This window comes from Protopterus annectens, chromosome 16.part0 (assembly GCF_019279795.1).
Source record: "Protopterus annectens isolate FY-2018-M chromosome 16.part0, PAN1.0, whole genome shotgun sequence".
NCBI classification, from domain to species: domain Eukaryota; kingdom Metazoa; phylum Chordata; order Ceratodontiformes; family Protopteridae; genus Protopterus; species Protopterus annectens.
In genome coordinates this window covers 174,700,729-174,721,486 of record NC_056750.1, presented here as the reverse complement: position 1 = coordinate 174,721,486, position 20,758 = coordinate 174,700,729, and the positions used below count along the sequence as shown (strand labels likewise).

Here is a 20,758-nt window from a genome sequence, read left to right as displayed (position 1 = left end):
TAACCAGCAACAACCTACAATCACCTTCACAACATGGTTTTCGACCATCCCACAGTACCATTACTGCCCTAGTCTCCTTCACAAATTACATCTATAATGCCCTAAATAGTAACCTACTTATATCAGTCTTGTTATTGGATCTCGCAAAAGCATTCAACAGTCTCCCACATCAAACTTATCCAGCAACTCCACTCGCTAGGATGCTCTGATGCCACCCTAACCTGGTTCACTAAATTACTTGGAAAACCGATAGCAATCCATAAAATGGCTGAATAACCTCTCTAGATTTCTCCCAAATAACATAAGAGTGCCCCAGGGGTCAGTCTTGGGACCCCTACTATTCAACATTTTTATAAATGACCTAAATAAAGTTCCCACTGACTGTACTACCATACAATATGCAGACAATTCAACCATAATCAGTACCTCCAATAACTTCTCTGACCTCCAAAAGTTACCACAAAAGGCCTTTACATCCACAGAACTATGGCTAAAGCAATCACAGCTATTACATCCACAGAATTATGGCTAAAGCAATCACAGCTATTACTTAATCCTAACAAATCTAAACCCGTTCCCACAGAATTTACTATATTCTCCACAAACAAAACCCCAAGAGAGTTAGTAAATCAGGTCAAACTGCTAGGAATTACTACCGACAGCAAACTTAGCTTTGACTTGCATATTAGTAATGCAATAAAAATGACTCACTTCAAATTAGGCAAACTTTACAGAAACAAACAATACTTAAACAAATCCATCCAAATAAAACTTTCAAAAAGTCTTCTCCTTCCAGCTTTACTATATGCGTCTCCCTATCTTCACCTATCTCCACAACTCTTTGCAACACAAACTATAGTCCTGTTATTATAAGAATGCAAAATTTGCATCAGCCCAACCAAATTGCACCCACCATTGCCAGGCCACTAAAGAACTAAACTGGCTAGAATTTGGACATTACCTACATTACGCACAATTTACCTTTGCCCATAAACTCGTTTATAAACCAGAGTGTTGCCCTTCCCTGAAAAATATCATTGAACTTTACGTCCCATCCAAAACCTAAAGTGTCAAAACGTAGTAAAACAGCAGGTAGCTGCCTCTATTCCCATTCCATAACTAAGCTGTGGAACACCCTCCCATCATTGGCTACAGAATTAGACAATATAATCTCCTTTAAAAGAAAACTAAAACATCTCACTGATGACCCCAGCTGCACATGCAACACATATCCACAGCCTCCTTAATCAAGCAAAACTGTTTCACGTAGCAAATGTATACGTTATGCTGTTACACCATACGAGTTATTCCTAATCTTTAGTATCATAGTCCACATATCAATACAACCATCTTAACACATTTTCTCTTCTCTGTCACTTTCTACTTTTAATAATACCATTAAATATATGCCATCTATAATCTACTTATTCCCTCTACCTAGCTATAAGATTCTAACTATATCTGCCTTACCTTTAAGTTTAACTCTCTAATTCTAGCTTTCCCTTTTCCTACTCCCCCTGCCAAAAAATTGAGCTGTATTGTTAAATATTTCTAACTGTATAATTTTCCTACATGCTAATGTTCCACTGTTACTGTAATGTGCCTTTTTACAACATATTCGCTGTTTAGATAGTTTTCTGTATTTCACTTGCTTTATAATTATAATTTTGTTTCCTTACAAATTCAAGTAATGATTTTCATGTAACTTGGAGCTTTTCTCCCCGGGCCTCCAATGAAGATTGGTCTCAAGCCCAGTGGACTTTCCCGGTCAACAAATGTCAATAATTAATAATAATAAATAAAAATACTTAAACTGATGGGACATTCCCATCTCTAGCATCTTGGATCCAGGTGTCCAACAGCTCCCCCTTATATGACACTTCAGGTTGCCAAAATGATGACGCACCTGCTCACCTGTGCAGGGGTACCAAGCTGCACTGGTGAGATCACATGCCAGTCAGTCCCAGGTCTCAGATTTATATTCTGACCCCTGGTGCTGGCCCAGCAGCAGCTGGACGTCATGGTACTGGCCCAGCAGCAGCTGGACATCATGGTACTTTACAAAAAGTCCAACTATGACCCTGGAATCCAGAATGCCCCACCACTGTGCCTGGAAGAGCACACCCTCTCCAACTCCTGCCATAGTCTCTGCCAAGATCAAACTCCATCAGATTATGGCTGTATTCCCATCTGTTGCATTTAAATAAGCCACTTTTCCCACCTTTACCACCACTAGTCCATTTTTACAAATGTGGTGCTTCACTTAGCACAAACCCGCTGAGCTCAGCTGAGCAGTGATTAAAGTGGCAATGCTTATCTGTGCGCAAACCAGCTTAGGGGTGGCTGAACAGTGCTCAAATGGACATTTCTTAGCAGTGCACAGACCAGGTAAGCACAGCTAAAACAGTACTTGTTTAAGCTGTGCTTGGCAAGGCTTAGCTGTGCTTTGCTAAGTGCAGCAAAGCAGGATTTCATAATGCATTTTAAAATTGTGTAATTGCAAATGACATTGTTTAATAACATGTCTGTGCATACATACATTATTCCATCAAGGGTTTATACATATATCTCATAATGGTGTATTTGCAAACTAAATGCTTCATACCCTGTCTGTCTATTCATACAAAATGCAATCAATGTTTAACAGCACTTCTCATACATGTGTATTTGCAAACTAAATTTAATAACCTGTCTGTGTAATCAAAAAAATTACTAACCTACTGTGTAATCAAAAAAATTACATTGATATTTAAAAGAGGTCTCATACTGTGTATTTAGCAAATAACTAATGTGTGTATTCGAACCTTGCACCTACTGCACATAAGGCCATCACTCTAACCATTCAGCTACATGTCCATGTGAAATGCTGTGCTACTTTTACATATATCTCTCCACTATGTTTAAGCACCACGGCGCTCCACACAAACCCGTTCAGCTATGCTTAAACATGACCTTTCCTAAATAATTAAATGAATCTGGTTTCTAATTTTAGATGTCTGGCATGTGTCCATTGCTAAGCACCCTACGTTACAAACACAAAAAAATAAGTAAAGTTAAAAAACTTTTTAAATACATTGCTATCTGGCACTTTGACAGTGCAGAGAGTGTGTGTGTTACTCATCTCCAGACACAGTAACACACTCCCTACACTGATTCATTAACCGTGTAACATGGCTCTCCCCAAGTAACGCGCCTTCATTGATATGCGAGGCACACAGTTGAGGGGGATCCACATACATGACCTCGACACCTTCCGTGTAGGTCTTTCACTATTCCTGCACGAATTTTACTAAATACCCAGGCTAGTCGTCTTTCTGGTGTAAAATGCTGTGCGTTTCACATAAGCCAAAATAGACAATGTTGCTAGCACTACAATTATAATGCCCATTAATTTCAATACAAAAACCATTGTGAACCAATTCAATTTCTTTACATACTTAAATGTTTTTACAAATTTTACAAATTTACAAAGCTTCCAAAGTCCACATTTAAACACGCCCTTCTTAAACTGGCTACTCTTACAATTCTTGTTGTTTACTACCTCAACATTTTTTAGTGCACCATGTTCTTACAGCAAAACTTAGGAATGGCCCCTAAAATGTTAAATAAGTCTAGATTTCCTTGAATAATGCACCAATTTTTACTAATGATGTTTTACATCGCTGCCATACCAAGTGAAATAGGTAATGGAAACCTCAGGGAAATGTCCTGACTTAATTTTCTTTTTGTTATAAATCCAAACTTTAAAAATTGGTTGAAATGACTCATATCTGGCTTGAACAACTTCATTCATAATGCTATCCATTAACAAACTGGGATATTGTCTTTCACAAAAAAGCTGTTTGAGAACTAGACATTCTTTTAAACAAATTGAATATTCACTAATAATCCAGCTGAACCTTACAAACTGTCCATTAACTACAGTGGACTTTATAAACCTTGGGTGTTGACTGTAAAATTCTAGATAATTATTTCTAAAAGTGTACCATATATACACGCACACACACATATATATATATATATATATATATATATATATATATATATATATATATATATATATATATATATATATATATATATAGGTCTGCTTCATTTAATCCAGGCAAGGAAGCAGTTGAACAACATGAGGAAGTTTGCCCTTTTCTCCACAAAAGTGCGATCTTGGAGTTGATATATTTAGTTGGGGGGGTGACTGGGTGGGTTTGACATACTTTGTGTGTGTGTGTTTTTTTTTTTTATGTTGGCCAACTGCCTCCTTTTACAGATTAAAATTCTGGTGATGTGAACATTCGTTGAAATAAGGTTTCACACTTCAGCCCTCTGCTTTTTCTGACTTCATTTTAATCAGTGCTGTTTTACTTCTTCTATGGTGGGCTCTTCTTTTCTCAGTGTAGGCTGTGTCTAGGGCAGTACAGCTTCTGTGTGGTTTTCTTCATTCAAAATCTGGTAGTTTTCCTTCTGTAGATGTTCTGTGGAATGGTGAACAGGCTGTTGCTGGCATCCCTTATGAAAGATGGCCGACTATCTTCATCTCTCTGTCATTGTCTTGCAACCTGATATAGTCTCTTTGTACCATCTACTGAGCCACTTTCCAGAAGCGGGTATAGAGCCACTGATGCCTTGCTCTTTGCTTTTGCAACTCCTTTCTTAGCCTCTTTGCTAGTCAACCAGTATTGCTTCCTGGCCTGGTCCATCTTTTCTATCTCACACTTTTTTCTTGCACTCTTTCTTTTCATGACTTCCTGGACTAGTACATTCCAATATTAACTTTCCTTATATACCTCATTTCCACACCTGGCTCAGCCGCTTATCGTTGTGTATTCCTCACACACCCCATTTTGAGGCACTGCATTCTTCTTTATCCCCATGTATTTCCTCTTCTTGAGGTGCTAGTGCCCAGAGTAACTCCTTGAACTGTCGTGCTTTCTCTCAAGACAGCTTCCAAGTTTTTGCCTGGTCTCGCTTAACCTTTGAGCCTTCTCCGATTACTGTTTGCAGCTGACTGTGGCAACCAGTGATTTATGCTGTGGACTGACTGCTTCACTTGGGATGACTTTCTAATTGCTAATTCTACCACAATGCCCTTTCCTTACTAGGAGGACGTCTTCCAGAGTCGATTATTTACCAGTCTTTTATGTGATCGTGTGAGCATCTGTCTCTTTGAACCATGTGCTGGCTAACATCAAGCCATTTGCACACATATAATATATATAGATACACACACAGACACACACACAGACACACACACAGGTTTGGCATTAGAAGTTCGAAGTGGGTTAGATCTAACCCACTTCAGTCGAAGTCAGGAGGCCGAATGGCGACAATATCAAACTAGACATTGCAGAAGTACAAATCTCACCCCCATCTCGACCCATGTTAAAGCCCGTTCCGAGATTTACAGCAAGTCATATTTCAACAAATGTCAGAATTCAACACTGTCGTTTTAGTGGAAGTGGGTCGGTAATTCCATCATTCGATGGAGTCTGGTTTAACCTTCACATGGTAAACCACACACACACACAAACAAACATTTACATATATCTGGGAGGGGAAGAGGGCACGGGTGAAGCAGGACAAACTGATCCGTCCAACAGAACAAGGTGGTTTAGGAGTACCTGATTTGAAGGGATATTTTAAAGCTCCACAATTAAGGCTGATATTGACAACACAACAGAAAGCTTTAATTCAAAGTGGAAAAGTTTGATGAAGATGAAACGGGGGGATTCAAGAAATAAGGAGAGTGGGATTTTGGATGCAGATCCTTAAAAAGAAGGATAACAGCCAATCAGAATATTCTAAAAATACAGTAGCAGAAAGTATTCTAAAAACCAAGCCAACAAGTGAAAGGAGAAAGGATGTTTATCGAAAAGGAGGATTACAATTAGGTGTACATAGAATAGGCAATAGGGGGCTGGAATTTATTGGAGAAAAGTAACAAAGAAACCAAGCTACTGGGAGCAAAGAACTACACAGGGTAATGTAATAGAATGAGAATATGCCATTAAGACATTTGGAAAGCAGGCTACAGACTGCCTATCAGGGGACTGACATCAGAGTTTAGGCTCAAGAGAAAGGGATCAGGGAATCTTATGTGAAAGACCTGCTCTGGTACAGTTTTAAGCTGAATTGAGAACAGAAGCTGCTGTTTAAAAAGAGATAATTAATAGGACATGTAAAATACTGTATGATAACTTTAGGAATCAATTAGAAGAGGTTAGGAAAGATCGGGAATACAGAAAGATTGGATAAGTAATTCACAAGGAAGCAATGGGGAGGATATTTGTAAGGATCCCAAGTATGGAACAAAGTCTACAAGATTTAGGATTTTTGCTAGGAAGTTTCTGGATATGTTTTATACCCCAAGCAAACTCCAAAGGATTTTTCTTCAAGTAGATGGTAAAATTTTGGAGGCTTGCTGGGGAAGAAAGAGGTAACTGAGAACATATGTTTTGGGATGAGTTGGCAGACTTCAAAATTCCCTGCAGAGTAGTGTGTCAGAAATACCGGGTGAGCAAATGGGTTTAACTAGAGAAATGATTTTTTGAGCGGTGATACAAGATATGAATTGCCTAGACACATTAAGGCCTTGCTAAATTTAATTCTGGTGGCTGATAAACAATTGTTAGAAACTGGAACTCAGTGGACTACACCATATTTGAAGTATTGAGTACCATAACTGAAATAAAAGCACTGAAAATGGGAACTTTAGAAAAGGGTATGAGCAATTTACATAGAAAAAATAGAAACTGTGGGAACAATACATGCAGAACGAGGTTTTGTAGGAGTGAGATTTAAGGGAAGGCAAAATTGAGCAATTTATGTAATGTTGGACTGATAAGTATACAACAACATATGTGGCAGATAATGTCTGTAAACAGGAACGTATTAATATGGTTTGTTTCTTTTTTTCTTTATCTATGTCTTAAGCGATAATTCAACAAAAGGTATTGCAAATAATAAATGAAATTACAATGGATTTCTTCATGCACCTGCTAAGTTTTCGCTTGTTTTTTTTTCTTCATTTCTAACTGCTTTTACTTGGAGATAAAAAGTCGCAGGTGCAACCAGTTAATCGTGAGAGGTTAGAACACACTCTGCTCAAGTGGAATGTACGCTCTACAATGTAATTAACATTTAAAAAAGTGTATTGACAATTATATCAAATACAAGCATGCTGATTGGACAGCCCAACCAGAGTGCCCATTGTAAATCGAGCATATACCAATAAAAAATTTTTAAAAAGTCCAGCTGCTTAAGTACCAGTGAGTGGTCAAACTTTCTATTGACATATGCTGGGGACAGCAAAATATGAGAAAAATCAGGTATGCTCTGCAAAACTATACCTGATTTTCCTTGCATTTCTCAGCGGTTCCTCGTAAAATATTGACTTTCTAAACATTAACAAACAGAACAGCAACTTAGACTCTCTCTTCTCTGCTGCTTCTCCTGCACTGGACTGATATATATGTAAGCGTGGGAACACATGTCCCATACACATGCGCAGTACATCAGTAAACAAGAAAGAATGCAGAAGAAGACTGAAGTCCTATTATACAAAGACATTTAAGAAAGATAAACAACTTCTTTCTTAAATACCACCATTATATAAAAGCAATAATCCACTCGGATTTATAAGATCAAGACACATGGCTTGCTTAAATCAATGATCAAACCATACCACCTATGGGTAAATCTCAACATACCCAGTCGTGGATTCTTGCTTAAGCAGTTCAGAGCAAACTTATTCACTGATCACTTATTCAAACTTCATTTACTAACCAGCTTATTGCCTCAGCAACAGCATTAGTATTCTAATTTATGTAATAAAACAGTGCACAATTTAGTTTACTATTTAAAAGGCAGTCACTGCACTTCTTCTTAGGGCTAAAAGCTAGTGTTCACTTGAAAGCAAGTATGCTGTTTTTCACATCTGGAATAGGAACAGAGATCAGAAAAGAACAGACAGCAATTAGCATCATTGTTAACTTGGGTTCTAACATGCACTTTAGCATAGACACCTTTAATTTTAGAATAGGTAGTGCCTGTGAGTGTAGCCATTAATTTAGGGCAACTACTCCTATATGGATGGGCAAACATAATTTTTTTGAAAGAATACATAATTTTGTGTGTTTGCGCTTGTTGTACTTTAGAGTGGAATGGGGGCTCTGAAAATCTATTTAGTTTTTTTGTTAAATGTTATAACTGAAGCAAAACATTTTTGAAAATGTGACAGGAGTCCAAATGGATTGAAATAACTGCATAAGAGATCAGCCTGCCAAACATTAGCGTGTGCATAAAAGCTAAAAGCTGAAAATTTAATTCAAAAGAACAGTTATGTAAAATAAGTCAGAATAATAGCTTTCCATAACAACAATTGGAAAGAGTATAGCAGGAGCACACCAAGGGCATCCATGGATGTGAACATTTAATATTATTAGGAAAGACTAAAATATCTTAACTTGTACTAGAAGGTTTCATATGGATATTTATGAAAAGAAGACCAGGAAATAAAAATTTGCTAGAATCTCCCTGTGTTCTGCTTAACTGTAACAAAAAAAAAAAAATACGCTCATTTCCTGTCTTTCCTGTAACTAGTCTAATCCAGATAGAGATTTGCTACATCCAGGACTGTTTATTAAGCTCCTAAGCCTCCCAAGCCTTTCTGAGTCGGAGGGAAGCCTTCTAGTTTATCAGTGGGAATGGTAAGCACTAGGTAACCTATCTACCACATAAGGAATGGTTCTGGCTCAGAAATTGTAGTTATTGGCCGTTTGGGCAATTTTTCCATATCTCTCAACTTTCTGACTTAAAAGCCCGCATTTGCGCTTGTTTCTTTCCAGTAACTAGTCTAGTTCAGATACAGATTCTTAGTTTTGGCACTTGAATCTGCTTGTTCGTGCTCACCACTTGCTCAGAACTTCTTGTAAGCACTAAATAAGCTACAAATTATTACAGCCCCCAACCTTCCTCATTACCTAAAGAAAACCAGATTTTGTGCTTACTTTCCTCACTTGCTTAGAGAAAAAAAACAGCTCTTGTACTCACTTTCCTTACTTGTCTAGAGGAAAATATTTTTTTATTCAGGCATGTCCAAGGGTCAGCTCCCAGTGTTCTCACCTGTCTATCTGATGAATCTAGGCATCTTGGGGCAATGTAGCAATTGCCTCATGTACACAGACAACCCTCTCCTCCTACCACCCAACACTACAAACTGTGAGAGATGCACTTATCTAGCCAAACTGGAGGTAAAGCTCTCTCTCTCCAAGACTGAACTTGACAGTCAAGAGGAGAAGGTAAACACTTGCACCACACCACACTCATCATAGTCCCACTAAACCTACACCACCAAAAATCCACACATAAAAAGCACAAAAACATTCACAGAGGCTCTCAATAATAATCTGCTCAAGCAACAGAGACCTCCAAAGCAGTAACACAAGCAACCTCCACCCCCTAACGCAACCCAAATGACACATAGCCCACAGACTCAGTATGCCACTCAACCACAGCCCATAAGGCAAAATGCACCCAACACACTAGTCATATGTGGCTCTATAGTCAGGCACACTGATGTCCCACTCACCAGGCTAAACAAGGAGAAGATTACTGTCAGCTGCCTGTCAGGTGCCAGGATCCGCCACATAACCCACACACTCAGGTCACTCCACAACAAGTACAAATATGAATCTGTCATTGTCCATGCTGGTGTGAATGACCTGAAATGTACCTCCCTGGACTACATGAAAAGAAACATGGAAGAGCTCTCCGATATTGTAGGCCAGGCACCTATGACCCTAGCTCTGAGTAGCATCCTGCCATCGCCCAGAATGATACCGCAGTACAAGGCAAAATAATTGACTTCAACAATTGGCCAAGCTTCTGGTGTCATTCTAAGGGGATCCAGTATTTGTCTGTCTGGGATGACATGGTTGACAGACCACGATGCTTTGCCAGAGATGGCCTGCACCTGTCACGCCTGGGATTCTGGATATTGGCTAAGGCTCTTGTCACCCCTATAGTGCCTTTTTTAGGCAAGGTTCAAATGACAAATTCACCACCGTAACAGGAACAGGCAAGCAAAAACTGAGGGTAATGCTACTCAATGCTAGAAGTCCAAATATCAAAATGCACTCCCTCGAGGCACTCCTTAAAATGGAGAACATTGATATCTCTGCAGTGACTGAGACTTGGTTCAAGGCTCCAGAGGGCACCCTGCATTTCCAGGCTATAACTCACACCACACTTTTCGGCCATCTAACCTGGACTGGAACACCAAAGGCAGAGGTGTGTCCATATTCATTTAGGATATCCACACCTCCAGGCTAGTAGCTCAGCATAATGCATCCGTGGTTATCCAACTGCAACTAACTCTGGGCAAAAGTGTAATCCAAATTGTAGCTTGCTACAGATCCCCATCATGCCCCAGGATTCCCAATCCTCTTTTCTTGAAATACTGGAAAATATTAGGGTTCAACCAAACACCCTAATAATGGGTGATTTCAACTACCCCACCATTAACTGGAAAAACTACTCATGTACCAACTCCTTTGCTCACTGCTTTCTGGAATTCATAAATTCCAATGCCCTGGATCAACTTATCCACACCCCTACCAGGGGCAACAATATCTTAGTCCTAGTCATTACCAACATGAGTGACTGGTGTTTCACATCTGAAGTTAACTCCTCGCTGGTCAGATCCGATCATAAGCTAATCACCCTAGATATCCACATCCCGCCCTCATCCCCCATTAAGAAAACCATGGTAAAAAATGTCTCCAAAGCCAACTTAATGCTTCTTAAGACAGAAGTGGCGAACTTCATGACACCCATGCAGATGGACAATACAGTTACAACTGCTGAATCATACACAAATGCACTCTATAAGCACTTACATGAGTGCATGGATCGTGCTATTCCAAACAGAACCAAGACGCTATCCTCCAAAAAAAAAAAAAAAAAGGAAGCCAATCTGGTGGTCCCCTGTCATAAACAAACTCTACAACAGAAGGAAGAAACTGTTGCAAAAGAGAAAAAAATCCCATGAGTGGAGGAGCTCCCTGATCAGCCTCAGTAAGAAGCTGAGATCTCTTATATGATCCTCCAAAGCTAGCTACGAAACCAAAATCACCACTGATTCTAAGGACAACCACAAAGCATTCTATAGCTATGTCAAGAATCTCAATGGCAACACCCAGATCTGCTCCGAGTTACAGCACAATGGCATGAAAATTACAGAACCAAAGGATATTGCTAACATCCTGGCAGATAGGTTCAGTGCTAACTTTACCCCCCTCTCACCCCCTACAGGGCCCACTTTACCCCCCTCTCACCCCCTACAGGGCCCATATCTATACAGGAACAATGCAGAGTCCCTGTAAATCACAACTACGCAGGTAAAAGCTGCAATCTCTAAAGGCAAAACCGCAGCATCCATGGGACCGGACAACATTCCAGGCTGTATTTTACATGAACTTCAGAATGAACTGGCTCCCCACCTAGGCACCATGTTCAATCATAGCCTCACGTCAGGCTTTGTGCCCACTGAATGGCACACAGCAACACTTACCCACTCCACAAAGTGGGAGCCACCACTGATCCTGGGAACTATAGCCCTATTAGCCTGATGAGCCTGGTCTGTAAGGTCATGGAACTCAAACAAACAAACAAACACATTGGTAACCTCTAGACTCTGGACCCCACCCAGTTCAGGTTTGTGAATGGGAGATCATGCCTCCTGAACCTGACTGACTTCTCTGAAGGAGTCACCAAAGCCGTAGACAAGGGTAAGGAGGTTCACAGAGCCTATATTGACCTCGCCAAGGCTTTTGACACCATCCCCCATTCTGGAATTATAGCTAAACTCACTAAACTAGGTATAAATCCCTACGTCACAAGATGAGTTGCAAACTGGCTCACTGACAGAACCCACACTGTAACAGTTGCAGACTCCAAATCTGACTTCAAACCAATGACAAGTGGAGTACACAGGGTTCAGTCCAGGGACCTCTCCTGTTTGGTATCTACTTCTCTGAAGTACAGGCTAACACAGAAGGCCTTTGGCTAAAGAAGTTCGCAGATGACTGCAAACTAGGAGCCATAGTAGAGCCCCCGAATGATGTGGACATCCTACAGAAGGGCTTCACTGAGACTGATGCCTGGTGTCAGACAAATGTCCTCAAGCTCAATGCCAAAAAGTACACCATCATCCCTTTTGGTAAAAACTGTGTACCTATGAATTACTACATAGGCAGCAGTCTACTTAACGCCGAATGTGTAATAAAAGACCTTGGGACCCAGGAGGACAGTAGTCTCTCCTTTGTTAATCACATTGCCACAGTAGTCAGGAAATCCTTCTACGTGGCACACCTCACCACAAAAGGGTTATCATCCAGGAAAAAAAAAAAAAAAAAAAAGAGGTCATTGCTCCCCTCTACTCGACGCTCATTAGACCCATTATAGAGTACAATGCCCTTTTTGGAATGTACCTCACAAAGATGATTACTGACCTCAAACTGATGCCCTACACTGACGGTCTCAAACTCCAGCTTTACTCCATAGCATATTGCCTACTCCGAGGTGATCTCTGCCTAACATATAAAGCTATGTCAAACCCAGAGCTGTTGGGCATGCTACAACTAAAGAAATACCAATCTCTCCGAACTACATGCTCTAGGGACCTAAACCTTGTCACCACAATAAACAGGACATGCTGGAGGGATAGATTCCTGTCCCAGAGACTTCCCATACTCTGGAACAAGCTACCCATCTATGTCAAGTGAAGTTCCTCATTAGCACTCTTCAAGAAACATCTTGACAAGTGGGTGGAAAATAGGAAATACACCCCGAGGATCACTTCTGTGGCTCTGCTCGACAAGGGCACAGGAAATGAACTTTCTTGGGTGGCGTAAGCCAGGGAACCTTGTTGGCTAGGCTTACTTAGGCCTTTGGGCAGACAGCCTAGTACCTACCTATGACCTTATTTAGGTATACAGGGCATTTAGATGCCCCTACTGTTGAGAATGGTTGGTGTTGTCAAAAAGTAGTAGAGGATCATTAGTCAACCTATGCAGACGTTAAGTACACTTCTCATTCTTATACAATTAGTTATCTGAGAAAAAGTAGCCAATGCATGGAATAGGCTACCAAACTGCATTAAAGCCAGCAATAGTTTAGACATTTTTAAGACTAGCCTGGACATTTATCATGGGAACAACTACTTTGTACACTGGCAGACTAGAAGAGCATTATTGCCCTTACCTGAAAAATGTTTATGTTTGTAAATGCATCTAGGTATGTACTCTGTCAATATCATGTACTGTATATGGCCTTACACGTACAGACGGGAAAAAATTGCAGGATTCAAATGAGAATGTGAATGTAACAAAAATAAGATTTTGTGATGAACATTCATCAGAATATCATGGACAAGGGAAAAGGGGAGTAATAATATTGCTTGCTAAATGGGCGTCACAGTGAAAAAGGGAAAAAAAAACAAATTTGTGATAATAAGGGGCTATATCAGGGAAGGAAGGTTACAAAATCATGCATTTACAGTCCACTTAAAACTTCTTAAGACAGAAGTAGCGAACTTCATGACACCCATGCAGATGGGCAATACAGTTACAACTGCGGAATCCTACACAAATGCAGAATTTTCGGATAAATAAGCTTTCAGAAGGGGAATACTTATGGGCGGGGACTGGAAAGTAATATGCAACAGAGATGATGTATCGGGGACCTAGAAGGAAAACTAAGGCGGCAGATTTCAGAAGAAATATATGACAATATCTGGTATGGAATGTGCAAATTCAGTAGTAGGAAAACAAAGAATTTACATATTATTCCCAAAGGTACAATAACTGGGTTAGACTGGACAGAAATACATCACAGGAGCATGTGTATTTAGTTGAAAGTTTGGCACATCCAATAACCATTTCACATCACGCACCAATAAACGCCAAGATAATGATGCAGGATTAATAAGTCTGATGACCAGTGTTTAAGCCATGAGGCCATTTCAAGACCCATGGCCTCCTTAGAAAATGGGTTGAAAGCACTGCATCCCATCCAAGCATTCAGACTAGTTTTAAATGCAGCTAATGAAGCAGAGTTCCTTATATAAGGGTAAATTATTCCAGATTCTTGGTATAACTTGAGTAATGAAATCTTTTTGCCTTGTTGATTTGCTCACATCTGTACAAAAATTACAATCATTATGCCCAAGCCTTTTGGAGTTAAGAGTACAATTGTAAGTGCAATTATTTTAGCCATACCACTGAAGTTGTGGATAAAATTAATTCATTTAGTTAATTTACGTTGGACAGTCTCAAAGTTTTAGATGGGCATGGGTATAGTTACAGAAGGAACTACTGTATTTTAGTAATGGTCTTGTATAGGTTTTACACAACATAAGCACGCACACCTCATCCCCTAAGGAGGTCGCCTTTAATATTAATCCTGCCTCAAAGCCTTGCCTCTATTACTGCCATTTGTCAAAAGATAAGACTTCTCGTGATTGTTAAGACAAAATATATCTTTGTACGTCTGCCTGAGCTGATCCATCTAAGAATTAAGGGTTCCCTTAAAATGAGGCTAGAAAAAAATATCACCCGACATTTGGATCTGATGAAATTCAAACCATAGTGAAATATTCTGTAGATATTTATTTATTACTACATAATCATCCTTGGTAGTAACAAAAACGCAATCTTGTAATTATCAGCATATTTGCTAACACAACAAGATGCACAACAGGAAATGTAAAAAAAAAAAAAAAATGAACAAATAAGGGCCTAGACCAGACATGGCAATTAAGTAAATAAGACACTGGTATTTTTCTACTTTTCTTAAAATTCTTCTGTTTTAACAGACAAGGGTAGTCGAAATGAGTTTTACTCGGGAAGATAGAAATTTCTTCAGAAGGGACAGCTAGTTAGGACAAAAATAAAAATGGAATTTAAAACACAAGGTAGAATTAAGAGAAATACATTGGGGGATAAAAGTAACAAATCATTTAGAGGGGTTGACAAAAGTTAAAGTGAGTTGCAGAATAAGGGGAATCTCACAGAACAAGATAAAAAAAAAAAAAAGAAAAAACAGCAAATGCAGATTGCTAAACGGAAAAAAATAAGTCAGTATTTGGATAATATGCATGAGTTTAGAAAGGTTGCTGTTAAGCAACTATTATTTTACATAACCCTGGAGCACAAAAAAATAAATTGGCACAATGAAGTAGGCAACAGAATCTAGAACAGGTTATTGCCAAACTGAAGGAGAATATGACAAGAAAAATAATTGGATATCCTATAGAGTTTTTCTATAGAGAAAGGGGTCTACTTGACTTTACCAAAATTTCACTTACCCGAAATTCAGAAGATTAAAATGACAACACCAAAATTCCACAACACCGAATGTTTACATTACTGAAATTCATAACAACGAAACACAAACTGCAGCAAGACTAAAACTCTTACCTTTTTTTTCATGTTTTTGCAGGGGGGCAAGCCCCCTGCACCCCCCGTACCCCCTGCAAATTATATATACTAACTCCGAGATTGCACTACAGTGAGAAAAATGGGTACATTTCACAATTCTCACAGGACAGCGATCTCCATTCAGAAGCTTCAAATGCTGTGTGATATGCACACCTGGTGTTTCATTGATCTGACTTGTAGTCAGAATCTTCTAAAGTTCGGGTAAGTGAAATTTCGATAAAGTCAGTTAGACCCATATAAACATTTCAGAAATGTTATGAAAATCTATACAAATCAGGGGAGTGTGGAAACCAAGAAAAGGCATAAATGGAAAGATTTATGGAACACTTATTTATGTCATGGTTACAGGAGGATGAAGCTCAACAACTACAAGTCAAGATAGGAACAGACAAGATAAAAATGATTTCTAAATCAATCAACATGGAAGTTTGGAAGGGAAGAAGGAGATAAAGACCTGGATGGTTTCGTTTAACAGTACTTTAAAAATGGAGGAGGATATAAACATATTAGAAGGAAGATGTGGTGGCTGTATCACCCAAAGAGGGTAGACCCAGCTTCAAATAGACTAATTCCAATTTAAATCAGGATTATAAAGTGCAAAGGTCTACATGAACTAAGAGAAAGGCAAAGGTGTTGTCAAAATTCATGTATATCTCAAATAGTTTAGTGACGGGGAGACAAACATTTAATAATATAAATATAACAATGACAATCCAGAGGGAAGCTGAATGTAAGAAAACACTGCTGCTGTTGGTGGGTCCGGATGCAGAAACAGATAGAGGCATCTTGGTGGTGGTTTTTAGGAGTTGTGCAATGGCAGCATTTGATTTCTGTGCTGGGATAAAATGGTTAAGTAGGAGTATATATGCAGGGTCACAGGCAAGAATTAAAGTAAAGTGGGAGGGTTCATCTCAAACAAGCTCTGTTTGAACAAAAGCATCCTACAGGGGTATCCTCTTCCCCCAGCTTGCTCTTTGCTTTTTACTTAATTCACTAGCAAAGAAAATAAAGGACTCGCGAATTCAAGGATATAAATGGTCATGTAATAAAAAGTTAGCTTTTTCCAGATATTAATTTTCTACTTGAAAAAATCCAGAAAATGGCATTTCAGTGTTACAGAATACTTTGAGATATGTTCAAGTCTTTTCAAAATATTAAATTAATGAAAATAACACAAAAGCTGTAAACTATATACCCACACATGAACTGGTGCAACAATACTTATATCTAGAAGGATGTAAGATGAAGTATTTAGTGTATGAATTAAAATAATTCTATTATGGTAGTTAAGAATACATGGTAAGAAACTAAACAAAAGAGAATATAAATGTTGAGACAGGGTAAGCGGAGGATTTTTTCTTCCCTTTCTTTTATAAATTGGGCAAGCATTTTTTTTTAAATCAACCAGAGGAGAAGTTGTGGTTAATAATAAAGAGTTAAAGGAATTTATTTGGAATGAGAAGAGAACAACAGTTAAGCGTGATAAGTCAATTTTCCACTTCAAATCAGGTAATCTGAAACCTCCTTGTTCTAAGGGATACTTTAGAGCTATGCAGTTAAGGTTTATATATATATATATATATATATATATATATATATATATATATATATATATATAAAACACAAACAGAAAACTACAACTCAAAATGGAAAAAAAGGATGATGCAGGTCCTTTAAGGAGTATAGAAATGTAATGTTGTTGTTGTGTCTTTCGGCTTTTCCCGGTTAGGGGTCGCCACAGCGGAACTCCGGTCCGCTAATGATTGGTAGTTGATTTTTACGTGCCGAGTTACCGGCCCTGATGCACAACCTTCAACGAAGGTACGCCCATTCACGCATGTCGCCACGCAGAATGACGCTCTAGCCGAGAATCAAACCGGACAGCGTCTTACTGTGAGGCGACAACGCTACCGCAGCACCAGTATAGAAATGTAACAATTCTGTAAATTTGTTAAAGTAGCAAAATCTAGTCTAAAAACTATACCAATATGGGAATGGAAAAAGGAGATTTTACCAATAGGATGTAAGCAGGGGTATAGAAAACAGGCAAGGGGGTACTGCAGAAAAATCAGCAAAGGAATCAATGTACTGGGAGAAAATTAAGAGAGAGAGAGAGAGAGACAGACAGGCACACACACACACACACACACGCACACACACACACACACACACACAAAGGTAATGGTGGGGGATGAGACCAATAAGAAGTTTGGACTACAAGTTAGAGATTGCGTTTCCTACTAGGGATTGAACTAGTGCCAAGTGATTAGAGTTTTTAGTTAAGGTTAGAACAAAAGCTTCTGTTAAAGGGATATTTAGAAGGGCACAAAAATATTGCATCAATAAGAGTATGTTAGAAAAGTTTAAAAACAGAGAATGCAAAGATAGTTTAAAAAGGAACAATGGGAAGACATCTGTATGGCTTCCAAGTAGGCAAAAAAGTCCAAAAGTTTTGGGATGTCTGCTTGGAAGTCTTCGGACAGCTATTTTTATACCCCATACAGACTTCAGGGAATTTTTCTTTAAGTACACAGCAAATGCTGGAGGTGTGATGGGAAGGAGAGAGGTAACTGGGAATAAGAAGTTATGTACCTACCATAACGTTCCATGTTAGCTGTCTTCATCTCGCCTTCTTTCTTGCTGTTTGGGAACGGAGCCAATCCTCGGCTCTGACTCGGCCATCTTCAATAGCTCGAGAGCTGTTTACTGGCTTGAGGCTACCCCTTATCCCATGATGCCTAGCGACAGCTACCCAGATCTCGTTTGAGATAGCTAATCCAGACATAATAAGAGAGAAACCAGTTAACAAAAAACTGGTTGTTCCATGCATCCTAATATGTAGAATAGGTTAGGAAGACCTAGCCAGAAGAATAACAATAAAAGAATACTCAGCTAATGAAAAAGGACTCCTCTCAATCCACTAGGATGGGGGGACGGAGGGAGGGACGCAAGATAGAAGTCGAGATGAAGACAACTAACATGGAACGTTATGGTAGGTACGTAACTTCTTAATGTTAAGTTGTCTATCTAGCATTCATTCTTGCTGTTTGGGACAGCGTCCCTAGCACCTAACATCCCGGGTGGCTCAGTGGAACAGACTCTTCAGAACAGTGGAACCAAAGTCAGCTCTGCTCCGGGAGACCATATCCACCTTGTAATAAGAAATAAAGGTATGAGGGTTTGCCCATGTGGCAGCTGTACAGATGGAATCCATGGGCAACCTAGACTGAAAGGCTACGGAGGTGGCTAATGCCCTAGTAGAATGACCTTTCGGTTTAGTTGGCAACTCTTTATTCCGTAACTGGTAAATAAATGTAATAGTGTGGGACAACTATCTGGATAAGGTCACCTTGGAAACTGAGAGACCTTGTTTAAGGCATAAGAAAGGAATAATTGGTCTGACTTTCTTATTTCTTTACTTCTATGTAGGTAAAAACACAATTGTCTATGAACGTCAAATTGGTGAAGCTTGCACTCTGCCTTGTTGCTATGATTGGGGAAGAACACAGGGAGATCTATAGATTGATTTAAATTATTTTCTGAGCAGACTGTAGGAATAAACGAAGGATTAGTGCTCAGAGCAACTCTGTCCTTGTGAAACACCAGGTAGGGAAGACGAACACATAGTGCTTGAAGTTCTGAGACAAGCCTAAGACAAGCCTAACTAAAGTGATAGCAACCAGAAAGAGTGTCTTCCAAGACAGAAACTTGATGGAGCAGGATGCTGCCGGTTCAAAAGGAGGCAGAATTAAGGAAGTTAGGACTAAATTAAGGTCCCAAGGAGGATGGGGATCTCTCACTTGATGTCTAAGAAGAGATGTTCCTCTCAAAAAAGCTTTACAGAGCTTATGGAGACATGATGTTAAAATTTGTCAAACCGATATGAAAATTAGAAATGGCCGCTAATTGTACCCTAATCGTAGCGGAAGCGGCTCCAGAGTGAAAAAGTTGTGCTAGGAATTCAAGAATTTCATGGACTGGGGCTGAGAAGGGATCCACATTCCTAGACTCTGCCCAATAAGAAAAACATTTCCATTTGCTAGCATAAGTTTTTCTCGTAGACTTATGTGAGGAAACGATAATCTCACGGACTGCTGGGGAAATGCTGGGAAACCTGGCTAAGGTTGAAGTGGAGCAACCAAGCTGTGAGCTGGAGAGTTTGGAGGGATTGATGCAACCCGCCTGATTGATGAATCAGGAGATCTGGAAATCGGATACAGAGTCCAGGGCTGATCGAGAAGGTAGGGGTGCAGTTACGGGAACCATATCTGTCGAGGCCAGTAGGGGGCAATGAGGATCATTTTGCAACCCAACAATTTTGCTTTCTGTACGAGTTTCGGTATCAGGGGAAATGGAGGAAAGGCATAAAAAGTCTAGGACTAGAGCGTCTCTGGGTATGTGACGTGGAAGCAGAAGAAGGGAGTAGTAGTTACTGCATTTGCTGTTGAAAGGGGTGGCAAAAAGATCACAGCAAGGCTGTCCCCATTTGCGGAAGGTAAGATCCTCAACTTCTTGATTCAGAGACCACTCGTGAGGCATGAGGATAGCTCTGCTGAGCCTGTCAGCTATGATGTTGGATCTCCCAGGGATGTGTGTCGCAATCAGAAAACGTTGGGAGGAAATCGTCCACTGCCAAAGTCTGAGTGCTTCTCGACACAGGGGGTAGGATCTGGTTCCGCCATGCTTGTTGATGTACCACACCACTGACATGTCTGTTTGAATTGCAATGGTCCCGGAAGGAAGAGAGTCTTGAAGGGCTTGCAACGCTAGGAACATGGCTCTCATTTCTAGGACATTTATGTGCAGATGGTACTCGTGAGGTTGCCAAGTGCCTTGAACTGTCCTGCCCAGATAATGCCCCCCCCCCCACCCTATCAGGGAGGTGTCTGTAGTCACTGTGGCTACCGGAGGGGGCTGTATAAAAGGTCTGCCCTGAGTCACTAGTGGGGAGACCATCCACCAAGAAAGGTGCCTTTTGCATGCCTCCGTGATCAGGATATGTGAGACATGGGTAGCTCCTGGAAAGACCACTGCTTGAAAAGAAGCCACTGAAGAATTCTCATGTGGAAATGCGCTAATGGAAGCAGAAGAATGGCAGCTGCCACGGAGCCCAGAGTTTGAAGGACATACCTGACTTGGATCCTTTTGCTCTGCATTAGGATTTGCACTTGTTGATGAATTGTGGACACTCTTTCCAGTGGTAACCATGCGAACATTTCCCTTGTGTTTAATTCTGTTCCTATGTAAGTGATAGACTGACA

The 20,758-nt window shown here is 39.9% G+C and overlaps 1 protein-coding gene across 4 annotated transcripts in view; it reads right to left on the bottom strand.

Annotated features, from left to right (window-relative positions):
- The window catches only part of CCHR16.PART0H14orf119 (chromosome chr16.part0 C14orf119 homolog), a 172,262-nt gene that overhangs the window by 135,015 nt on the left and 16,489 nt on the right, over window positions 1-20,758 (bottom strand). The window lies entirely within an intron of this gene.